Genomic DNA, 13,394 nt, shown 5'->3' on the forward strand with positions numbered 1-13,394 from the left:
TCGGATAACGCATTACGCAGTCAGAGAAATATAATGTGGCCTTAACGGTATCTGAAAACCCGAAGTCCACGAAAAGTTCTATACTTGGCTCCACAGTGCAGCACAGAGTGCCACACAAACTTCCAGCCTCAGAGGATTTATCTGTCCAGTGGAATACATGTTATATATGACGGCAATGTGCCTGCTAGGGCCTGCAAATGATCACTTATCCAAATGCTAAATGCTGTTAGCTCCCAATGTAGCCTCTGTGGCTGATGTCGTTTTTCCTTTAAAAGAGATACTACTAAACGGAGCGTTCTGAACACGGCTGTTTTGGCAGGGTGATTGAACTGCTGTGTTGCTTCGTCCTTATAGTATTTTGACCAAAGCGTGTCACAGACATGTTCATTAGGACACCAGGGAACTAGTTTAACTTGGAGATATAGGATATAATATGGGACCTTTAACACACTAGTAAATGGTGCTGCCAAAGCACAGAAACCTGAACATCAGTCCAGACACATTATGATTTTCTTGCTGCCATGGATTTAATTCTCATTTTGTGTTTTCCTTTTGGAATTGAAATAGGGAATCGATAAGGACTAGAACACGAGCAGAATTCAAACGAGAAAATGACCGAATAAATAAATATACTAATAAAATACCTTTGTGCTTTGCATTGGGGGAGTGTGCATCAAAATCAATCCCCAATAAATCACATGTAGTCTGTTGGGTGCGAGTATGCTTCTGTTTGACATGTTTTCACTGTTGGTATGTATTAACTGGCTGATTTTAGAACAAGTATAATACTTTATTATAATATTTTATAACTTAAAAGCCAAGTCGACACTATATGAGGCAGGAGACCAACAAAGTTTAGCACAATCCTCGGTGAAGTCCTGCAGTTTTGCAGGTTAGTGTTCAGCGTTGTGTAGCTTAAAAAGCACTGAAAAAAAAAAACAAAGCATGGTAATGATATCCAGCTCCGGCTGACCCTTACCAACATGTACCCTTCCGTTGTAAGTGCTTTGTCTCATTTCTTTTGACCGTTGGGCTTTTAATTCCTCAGCTCAGCGCGGTAATTGCATTTGGACTCTGGAATAAAATGTGGAGCCAAGTCTGACTTCTGACCCCTCGCAGCACTCGCTCTGTAGAATGCGTAGCTTTCGCTTGGTGCTTGATCCGGGGGGGTTCCTGATGCAAGCTGAGTCGGAGTAAAATTACAGTCTACAGCCATCACATTTTTTTGCTTCAAATGTCAGCAATTCACTGGCTCGGGGAGAGGGGGAGGAGGGGGGGAGGGGAGTCCAGAGTTAAATGTCAAGTAATGCTTTTTAAACTAATTGCCTTCAGTGTCTTTGGAGAAGCCATTGTGAGCTGGGACTGATTAGAAAAAGGCAGCTCCATGAATCTGACCACCTGATGAGCAGATGGGTACTGTTGCTCCCTCGTGGAAAAATCTGAAACAGTTTATCCCACAAAAACAAAATGTACCGGAGGTGACGATGAATAACTGTGGTGCTCATTTTGTAATAGCACATTTTCGTGTGTCTGGTTTGACATTCATAAACTGAAAGCAGCTGCATTTTCATATCCCCAACAACAACTTAAGGTTTAAATATCCGAGTTGATCTTTCACCAGGAAACGGCATACAGTTTTGGTTTAAATGTCATCAATAAATATATGTCGTGAAGCCACATATTGCAATTTTTATTGAAATCGTTCACAGCCGCCAAACCATATCCCACAATTCTTTGTGTGCCAGTGGCAGAGCGTTTGTGTTCTCCACCAAAGGTGCAGTTTACATCTATGTGTTTTTTTTTCCCACTTTTTGTAGATTGCATTGGGTGTAAATGGTACAGAACTTGTGTGGTGATAGCAAAACTTTAAATATTCCCAGCATAGGAATGGTCTTCCTATGCTGGGAACATTTAAAGCGGACCTAGACCGGAAGTTCCAATTAACGCTGTTTTTTTTAGTGTGTATCATTACCTTGCATCATTACCTTGTTTAAGAAGCCCTGAAGGTTAAAAACAAACAGTTCAGCCACTGCTGAGAACGCTGTGTTTTATTGTAATCTCGGGCTCAGCGAGATCTCTGAAAAAAGCAGGTCCGGTTACGTAAACTGCAGTTCTCCGGAACAGCAGATTGTCCTGCTCCGGGCACTAGTCCGGGCACATCCGGTTGCGTACATTGAACCGCAGAAGAAGAATAACGTCCGTTGTGGAGGTGTTTCACGAACGTCAGTGTCTTCTGACTCTGGGTCTGACTCCGGGTCAAAGTCATAAAAGGGACTGTGGCGGGGAGTCGTGAAGAAGCTATTTTTAAACATTGTTAAAACAATGTTTTGATAATGAGTAGCAGTGCATCCACCGTTCCAGAGGGGGGAGCTGCGCTTCTGAGAGCGGGTGTACTTCTGGGTGCGGGTGTACTTCTGGGTACACCAGACTGTTTTCTGTGTGAGAGAGTTGAGTCTGAAATATCGCGGCTGGGAAACACCGTCAGAAAAGAGGATTTCTATTGGCTCGTTTACAGCAACTAGGAGGTTTTTGACCACAAAAACAAGTTAATGTATGTAAGTAGACCTCCATAACTAACATATATGTGCAACAGGATCACTCTATGTGAGCTTTAAAGTTTGACAAGCAATATTGTGTATGTACAAGACTATGATTGATTTATATCAAATAGCCTGGATGCACTACTTTTTTCCAAATTTTACATATGTTACAGCATGACCTTTCACCCAAGCCTCAATGTCCTTTTCTGTCAAATGATGTCACAAACACACTTCTCCATCTTTTCAAAGTTAACGCACCCTAGTGTCTCTTTTACCCGATTCATTTTGTTTCAGCAAGCTTTGTATTGCAAGATATGCACCATCTTCATATCGAAGAGAAAATGAAGCACTTTGGACTCCTATTTTGTGAATTCATTCAATAAATAAATCAATTTATTTAAATGCTATGAACGGCAAACAGAGTTTGTGAATGATGAACTTCTTTGGGCCCCCATGAAGTTTAATGTGCAGTTTTCGAGAGAGATGGAAATTATTTATCGTTTTTTCGTCCACGTGCGGTAGATTTGTAATGAATATCAATTTGATGTCTGGCTTGAAAATTCACCCTGCAATAAAATATACCAGATACATTGTTTTCATCTGGCCATCTTTATGTCAGCAGAGAGGAGAGATTTATTATTGTCCAAATAAACTCATTCTCCGAGAGCTTACAATTAACCATCGCAGGGCCGACACACGGAGACGGATAAACCGTTCACACCTACAGGCAATTTAGCGATACATGTTTTTGGTCTGTGGGAGGAAACCGGCAAAAAAAACACAAGCACAATCCATGCAGAAAGGCCCTCGTTTGGAATAAGTCGCAAACCTGGGTCAAATCTCTTTAGGGCTATAGCAAGTCGGAAGGAACCAAGTGGAACCAAGTGGGCTGTTTGTACCTTTCTGTACAATTGTGTGATCAACCAAAAAAATGCACAATTATCTCCTTTTCAGTCTCTGAAAGCCATCCATACTTTAAATAACAACAATAATAATAATAATACAAATATCCCATACTCTATATTCTAAAAGGTGAAACAAATGTCTCCTCATGGCACACTACCAGTAGTGTTTATTGACCCCCGCCCCCTTTGCTGCTGAGGATGCCAGATCCTGCTACTACCTCGGTGCTTTTGGGAGACGCAGTGATTGAGGTGCACTCGTAAAGTCACCATCTGGAAGGGAATCTTCATACAGACAAACACCGTCTCCCAGAAGACAAACCCCCCATCCCTGCTACCGAGGACCTTGAAGCTTTTCCGCGAGTCTTTTTTTTCGTAAAAAGGTGGTTTGATTTTTTTTTTTTTTTCTTCTCTGCATTGCACTCGAGAGCCTTTCTGAATAACGACATGCGACGGAAAGAAAACGCAGAGGTCACGTGTCCCTCCTGGTCCGGATGCTGTTCCCCCGAGTGTGCGGGAACCACAGAGCACAAAAGATAATGGTCAGGAGAGACGTCGCTGCTTTCCGTTGACCGGCCTTTGAGGGCCAAGGCCACACTGAGCCGCTCTGAAATTATCAATCCCTCCACTCTTCACTTCCACACAGAAGGCACTGAATCTGGACATCTCAACAATAGACCATTTAGTCAGCTGAAGCTGAAGCAGCAGCAGCAGCAGGTCTGTGGGGTTATTCGGATATTTCTGACACAATCTATTCCCATTCATGTACAATATGGTGGCAACCTGATATCACCAAAGATGGATTCAATTACAATGTGAAAAAGTGATAGAAAATATGTGATACTAATTCATGAATGATAGGCTGTAGGAATAAGCCAGAGTGCTGCTTATTCTTCAAACCGTGAGTCATTTGCTCTCCCATACAGCATTGTAATGTGCATGACAGTAAAAGTGTCGACTGTAGAGACAAAAAACTTGCATCAGGTCATAAAAGGACACTATGTAGATGGGTAAATCTACAGAAGTGCTGTAGTCAAGAACCAGAGCGGGACAGAAATGACATGACACCTTTAAATGGACGGTTATTATATAAGTTAAGGGTTATTCACAGGATGTTTTGACTTATTGGGGAGATAGAAGTAGAACTACAGTAAATCACCCTACTCGCCTTGCAAGAGGTGTACTGTACATCGTCATTCAGTCACCTCAGGGCTCTTTTTAACTGACCTAATTAAGGAACACATGTATTCCAAAGGGGGGGGGGGGAGTTTTGCCAAATGCAAACACACAAACATGTTAACATTAGAAACGTCAAAACTGGTGAAGAGAAATAAAGTTTAATCTTTGTGCAAAATCTGGTTTGATATTGTTAGAGGAAGAGACTTTGTTGCAGCCCCTCGTTTCTGAATGAATGAACTAAATAAGGTAGCACACACTCATATTCTGAACCTGTGGGACAGGGGGGTCGGTAGACGGCGGAGGCAAATTCTGATTTAATGCCCGAAACACACCTATGAATAATTCAGCCACTAAATACCACCCTTTTGGACCGAGATTAGCCAAGCACTACTTTAGACCATGTGCTATGGATCGTTTTAATCCGACTGTGCTGTCACTCACCCATGTCACAGTGACCACAAAGACTCTTGATCACAAAGACAGCACAGCAATCCTCCCACAGTGGAATCCTGGTATATGAACTTAGCTTCGATCGCCCTATGATTGTGGTATAGCACCATTTTTTTTTTTGCCCTGGATGAGACCTTTATCCTGCCAGTGGTGTCCAGGCCAAAGACATTTGCAAAATTGGAAAAGCATGGGGGGGAGGGAGGGAAATGATGATTGTGTTGCAATTTGGCTGTAACATAGATCAATCACATAACTGTTAAATGAAAATGCATCCGGCGCTGTAATCCATCTGGTCCGATTTGTGATTTAAAATCCCTTTAAAAATAAGGATTTTGATGCATGCATGTTAAAACCACTCACCTTTAAAGGTGCATTATGTAATAAATCTAAAGCAACTGGCCGTAAAATCCTCCTAATATGTCACAGAGACTCAGGAATAATGTTCATATAACAAACTGAACTCACCAACAAAAACAGTACAGACAAAATATTCGCATTTAAAAAAATATTTTGCAGACTGCAAATCATGTTTATGTTTTGAAAGCTGCTGAGCAACCACGGGTTGCCAGTTACGTCGTAAAATGAAACCTAAAAGACCTCGGTACTTTGAATTTGAATGTAGTAACCGTTTTTGGCCACATTCTTACATATGGCACCTTTAAAACACTCAATAAAACAAGGTAGTTCAATAAATTACACAAATGTTGTCCTGAAATTAGCATTCAGGGAAATGGTGCCTCAACTACAACTCACCTGGTGTGCTATGGTGTGTTCACTGCAAGCAGAAGTTCAGGAAAAGTGACATGGTGTCTCTTTCTAGGTAGCTTTATCATGCAATTTGAGAAGACATAGAAACTTATTTAAACGCATGGGCCATTTTTATTTAAATTTGAATTGAATATACTGCAGTTTGCAGTTTTGACTGTGGTTCTTATCAGTTAATTATGTGCATGCGAAAGCCGTTGGATAGAATTATAAAAAGAAACAAAGAAAATAGGAACATAAAACACGTCCGTCCTCCTTCGCGTTCGCCTCCTGAACCACCGCGAAGAGTTTCGAGTGTCACTTCGCTCGTTACTGTGACACGAGAATCGCGCAAATGAAAGGTTTATAGTCTTAATTTTTTATAATACAAGGGGCTCGTCTCTGAACCAAAACACTAGGACACTGCAGGAGGCAACAAGTATGTACAGCTGGGTTGATTGTTTGGTTGTAGATTAATTGAGTCCCCGGCGTAATTACTCAGACAGGACAGCGGGCAGACACAGATCCTCAGCGTCTCTGATTATGTGGTGTTTGTGCTGCGGAAGGGGTCATTAGTCACTCTCACCATGGCAGCTGGATGTCTGTGAAATACTGTGTGTGTGTGTGTCAGTGAGAGAAGGAGAAGGAAATTGGAACACACAGTGTCCAGAAATAGTATCAAACATAAGTACCTTGATTATGCAGTTTGTGGCTTTTCCGTGTACATTTCTGGGCGAATATAATTTTTTATAAACATGAACATGGCAAATAATAACTGCATTGACGTTGAACTTGTTCCTATTCTGCATGCCTTTATCCCTAACTCTAACTAACTATCATTTGAAAGTTTCATTAAACCACATTTCCTATCACCGTATCAGCTCTTTATTTATTATTGCCACAGCCATAAAGCCCTGCCTCGGCTCTCTCTCTTGGCACGCTGCCCCCAGACAAACTTGGCATGGTCCGACCCAATTTGGTGCCTTGCTAAGATAGATACGTTTGCTTTTCTCGCCACTGACAGATCGACTCGCCTCAAAATAAATGTGTAACACGAGTGAACTTTCTTTTCTTAAGTTGCTAGTGAAGTTCAAAAGTAGGCTGGACCAGAAATATCACTTTGCCCCCGGCATTCTTCGCATGTACACATTTAGTTTCTTTATGGCATTTTTTTCTCCACACCTCCTCCATCACTCTCAAAAGTGTTTCCTTCCGTTTCTATGGTAACTGCTGGTAAGAGAGGCAAACACTACATGGAGTATTGATCAATGTATGCTCCTGAGCCATGGCTGTTCATGTACATTTTTTTAACATAATTAAAACCCACTGTTTTGAAACATGGGAAAAAAAAAAAATGAACAAATAATCTTCTATGTAACATAATTATATATATATATATAAAAAAACAGGTCCCAGAAAAGAAATTTAAAGGTGCCATATGTAAGAATGTGGCCAGAAACGGTTACTACATTCAAATTCAGGTCTTTTAGGTTTCGTTTTCTGACGTAACTGGCAACCCGTGGTTGCTCAGGCAGCTGAGACTCTGACTGCAATGATTGGTAGATGGCGGTAGGTGGCCCCACATGCCAAAACATGATTTGCAGTCAATTTTTTTTTTAATGCAAATATTTTGGCTGTACTGTTGTTGTTAATGAGTTCAGTTTGTTATATGAACATGAGTCTCTGTGACATATTAGGGTGATTTTATGGCCAGTTGTTTTAGATTTGTTACATAATGCACATTTAAGTATTCTTCACGACTATTATCAGCAGAGGAGGATTATTTTTATACGACACAGAGACAAAAAACAGTGGGACTAAATGTTTCTCCCTTCACTGCAAACCTGTTCGTATTTATTATTAAAATGTCTGCCTTGTTATTTGTCCTGCCACGCTGCTTCACCATGTACCAAATTCAACTGTTTGCACAATAACAGATATAAATAGAGGATCTATATTTATACCTTAGCAGTTTTCTCTGTTGTCATAGAGCTGTGTTGCAGCATTTATTTTTGCTTTGTATACGTAAAGTTTCTCATGTTCACGCAGGGTATAGATCTAAGATTTAGCTGCATCTGTGCTTGTACCTGCAGGTGGCATACAGAAGTGAAAACTTCTCTTTCACTCTCCAGCCCGTGTTGCTGCCCTGGAGAGAGCGATAGCCAGTGTTGACGAGCGGGCGAGAGAATATGGCCAACAATAACACTGTTCAAATCAATAAATATCAATAGATGTCACAGTGGTTTTCGACCTAAAAGGCAGACGGAACAGAGATAAACCTATTGCAATTGCATGTCTTTTTTGTGATAACGGAACAGTTCTGCATACATAGAACTTATGTGAGCCATTTTATAACTTTTTATTTTCATTATTTTAATCCGTCTAAGGGGGAAAAAATACATCTGTGATTCATACGTTTGTTCGGGTACTGTGAGAAGACTTCAACGACAGAAAATTACAAGGTTGCCAGCAGTAGTGATGGGATCGGCAGTCCATTTGAGTATAGTGAATCACTTGAATCGGTTCATTAAAATGATTCGTTCAAAAGATTCGTTCACCGAATCGTTCAGTGCTAAGCAGGAGCCCAGCTACGTGACGAGTGAGTGACAGCGCGGACGAGATTCACGTCCACGGCCACAGTTCACCAGTTCTCTGTGTGTCAGTTTGTTCGCGAATCATGACTGAGTCAGTGTACTGACGGCACGAAACGAATCACAGCAGCACGGCAGACACAGTTCTTCTTACTAGTCGGCGCGCGTTGACTGGCGTCGTTTGCCGAAGATTCAGGAGTGAGTGACGGCGTCGGCAAACGACTTCACGAGTGATTCACAGAACGCGGCAGTTCCTCTCCTGGCCACGACGATCGCTGTTGAGCTCAACTGAACTCAGAAAGACACAAATCAGTTCATGAAGTGATCCCAGTCAGTTCGTTCACTCAAATGATTCGTACTTTAGAACAAATCACTCCTAACCGACACAACACTAGCCAGAACTTTAGCGCTATCTGATAGGGGGCTATGAGATAAATATAGCGGTGGGAGGTGGAAGTCTCCCTTTCTAAAATCATTGTCATCTGGCTCTACATGTCCAAGACTGCCACTCTCCACAAACTGCAATGATGCATTTTAACCTTCACCTGAGACCTGTACCAAACTTTTCCGCATTGATGTATAAGTGAACAAAAAAAAACACACAACTACTTCCCAGCTAAAGCACAGTGATCAGTGGTACGATAGCTGATGCTGAGGTGAGCATCGCAATTTTCCTCCCTGTGCATTTTCTTGGGATCACCAAGTTTTCTCCTAGGGACATACGGGCAAGGTTAACCGAGGACTCACTGAATTCCCTGTAGGTACAAATAAAATGTGAGCATGAATAATTGTCAGTCTCTGTATTTGAGATGTACTCTTTTCCCAATGTGATAGGACTGGGAACTTGGTAACACACACATACACACACGCAACATCATTTTGTATGTATTACTTATATATAGTCAAACACAAGTGCTTTTAATGTGACAGATGTAGATGCTGGAATTGTGAAGAAAGATAATTCTCTGGGTCTATTTTGCTGCGAGACGGGCACTTACACCTATTATTTCCAAAGAAAAAACATCTCAGGTCAAAGTGTGCCTGAGAAGTTCTGTTACGTCGTCACTCACATCCGGTGTGTGAACCCAGTCTAATCATACATAGTGTGAAAGGGAACGGTGCCAGGGAGCTGACTGGACGAGGTCACCCACTGGTGGACATACAGTATTAATATTGGAATGGCATCTTCCTGGAAGTGGGAGACTATACTGTAAATGTTACTTTACTGGAATGGTATTTTTCTTATAACCAAATGTTTTTTTTTGTTCATCAATGGACAATAATATTGTATTGTTTTTGTCAATTCAAGTGCTTTTATTTTGAAATCTGGGGGTAAGGGGAAGTTGTACACATCCCATTTTCGCAGTCAGACTAAGACGGGCAATCGGACAACTCGCCGAGTCGGAGTATACATGTGCAGGATGAAACCAATTTATTTGCCGTGTATTTGATACGTTGTCAAGTCCGACTGCAGTCAGATTTTGCATATATGGAGAAGTAATCGGACTATGACTCCAGGTATGTTAGTCCGATTAAGACTAGCTCAATTTTAGTTGGACTAACTTGTTTACATGACATTGAGAAAACCGAATATTAGTCCGACTGAGTGTCAGCAAGTGAACTAAAATGTCCTTGTTTTGCTTTGTGAGACATTTTCTCTACATGTAGTGCATGCAGTTAACCTCCTTGTGTTGTTGTGTTGTGCGTCAAGGGAATTACAACTCCGTTTGTAATCACTGCAGATGTTGACCTCTCCTGCATGTGCAAACATATACAAACAGAACTAGCTTTTTCAGACCAACTATATACGATCCCACTTGCACCTCACACTGTAAAATTGCACAATTAGTTCATCGTAATTATGTCTGTGGTAACCCTGCACGCATACACAAATGCGTGGCTGTGTAACAAATGCTAGAAATCGATTTTTCGAAATCTGTTGCTATTAGCATGAGACCACACTAGATCTCCAGAGTACACTGGACTTCTCACCTCCAAACCATAAACTCAGCACCTTTTTTTTAATCAGTCGACCGGCTATCCAGTCAGCACTGAGCTATAGCTCTGTCTGCGACCTGTCATCTCTGCCTGGCCACCTCTGCCTAACAACCTGAGGGGGAATAATAGCTGCTCCTTCATCACTGACACTGTCCACTAGGAAGAGGGAATCTGAATTGATGGAACCACACACTCACGTTCCTAAAAAAAAGGAAGTCTTAGTCTATTCTATTTTTTATAATCTTAACATTCATAGACATGAAAATACATATTTATTACCTTAACTGTCTTTGCTGCTGTGTGACATTGTAAAATTCGATTACATTTCCCCATTGTGGCACTAATGAGGGATTATCTTGTCTATCTCGTCTTACACACAGACGCACACAGAGGTTTGTGCAGCTGTCCTTTTAATGATGTCCATTCATTTGGTCAGCCTAACCAAAGTGTTATCCTTAGTCATAAACTGATTAACCTTAACCTTAACCTTAACCTTAACCTTAACCAAACTACAAGTCAAATCTCCTCATAAGTTATATTTTGCCTCATTAGGACCAGTTGTTGCATTCTGGTCCTGACAAAGTCAGTGTTTAGGCCAGAAAGGTCTCTCTCTCGCACGCACACACACACACACACACACACACACACATGCACGCACACACAAATGCCTTCAACTCAGATCAGCGATTTTGCTGATTTGTTCAGCTCTGGCTCTGGTTGTTATCATTTCATGTGAAAAAAAAAAAAAAAAAAACAGAATAGACGGAGACAAACAAATGTTAATGCAGCAGTTTTCTGTCCTGCTTGGTACTTGGTGTTTAGTTCTATTCTATGGTGATGTATACCTGTGTTGGACTCAAAGATGTGGCAGTTTACTCCGGATATAAAACACCTCATTGCTAATGTCTAAAACAAGCCAAACGTTGTGCACTTCTGTGCCCTTTAACATATTTTTGGAAGTAGTTATCTTCTAATCAATTACCGTCAATATTTTCGTAATGGTTGTTATCTGTGCCATATTACCTTAAGGGTCCAGCAATTAAAGAGAGCTCATAAAAAATAAAGGAACAACATAGACTTAGCTGTTAAAAAAAAGTCCAGGAACAACCATTCCAGTCACAGTGACTCTGGTACTCTGATGTACTACACCAAGGATAATCAACTAAAATTCCAATAGGTCCACTTTGAGAAAATTTTCCTCAAGCAAAGGTCCGGAACATCATAATGTCTAACTTGCGTTATTATTTAGTAGTGGGATATATACTGAAGTAGCCTAGTAGTCTGCATGTAATCAACAACTGACTGTCAGATCAAATACAGAAAGAACAATTCATAAACATTTCGACAATATTTATTGTCACTTTTATACAATTATATAGATGTAACACTGAACATATGTATTATTTTCTTCTCTCTTAAAGGAAAAGAAGCTCTGAGAATGCTTATTTTCTGTGACCAAAAATGTTGTGTTTGGTCTCATAGTGGCGTTTCGCGTTGCCACCGTCTCTGAACATAATGAGATAGACCGGGTTTGATTGAACATGACTGAGTCTGTCCATTCTGGGTTGAAAGCTCTATTTTCGCTGTCCACTTTCTCTTCTTAAAGAGCGCCATGTTAATTATTTTTCTCTAGCACACTCTTCTCTACCTGTATCGCTCACTCGTCTCTGGCTTCTCTCGCTGTAAACACTCTTTTCTCTCTGTCTTCTATCGCTGTGAACACTCTTTTCTCTCAGTCTTCTCTCGCTGTAAACACTCTTTTCTCTCCGTCTTCTATCGCTGTGAATACTCTTTTCTCTCCGTCTTCTCTCGCTGTAAACACTCTTTTCTCTCGCTGTAAACACTCTTTTCTCTCCGTCTTCTCTCGCTGTGAACACTCTTTTCTCTCCGTCTTCTCTCGCTGTGAACACTCTTTTCTCTCCGTCTTCTCTCGCTGTAAACACTCTTTTCTCTCCGTCTTCTCTCGCTGTAAACACTCTTTTCTCTCAGTCTTCTCTTGCTGTAAACACTTTTGTCTCCGTCTTCTCTCGCTGTAAACACTCTTTTCTCTCCGTCTTCTCTCGCTGTGAACACTCTTTTCTCTCCGTCTTCTCTCGCTGTGAACACTCTTTTCTCGCCTTCTTCTCTCGCTGTAAACACTCTTTTCTCTCAGTCTTCTCTCGCTGTAAACACTCTTTTCTCTCTCTCTGGCTGCTTATCAACTGGGGTGAGGTCACAGCGCCAGCAAGTTATGTAAGAAAGTACATAAGCCCCTCTCCCTCGTTAATTCTGCATTTCCTTTCAGAGGATTCAGACATGCTGCATGGTCAGACACAGGATATGTAATCCCTTCTCTGTGTTCTGGGCCTGACCTGTGGTCTCCTTACAATTAGACATTGCATGGAAAAACCACTAGAGGCAGGAGTCCTTCTAATCTCTTTCCCTTTTTTGCATATTGAATTAAATGTTTGAAGCGAGTTGCTGCCAGATCTCGACTGTTATTTTACCGGGAAAAATCCAAACGAAGGCTGTGTAGCCCATTGTTTTTGTTTTGAAGGACACACTCACTTCTAACATGTTTACTTCCAATCGTGAAATAAATCAGTAAAATAATCAGCCTTTTTAACTGCAAATTCTACCATTGTTATTCGTTGAAAACCCTGTTTTAGTTGCATAGTTCTTATTTGTGGGTGTTTGTTTCTGAGCTTTTAGGTACAAACGTTGCACAACAAGGTGGCTTGGTGTCTATTTTGGCTGTTTTTGTAAAATTTAGACACAGAAATTCACTTAAGGAGGAATCTTTAGCATAGATTTTAAAAGGTTAAAGGCTCCATATGTAAGAATGTGGCCATAAACGGTTACTACATTCAAATTCAAAATACCGAGGTCTTTTAGGTTTCGTTTTTCTGACGTAACTGGCAACCCGTGGCTGCTCGAGCAGCTGAGATTCTACTGACTGCAATGATTGGTAGACGGCGGTAGGTGGCGCCACATGCCGAAACATGATTTCA

The sequence above is a fragment of the Microchirus variegatus genome (genome assembly GCF_963457635.1).
Source record: "Microchirus variegatus genome assembly, chromosome: 23".
Lineage (NCBI taxonomy): Eukaryota > Metazoa > Chordata > Actinopteri > Pleuronectiformes > Soleidae > Microchirus > Microchirus variegatus.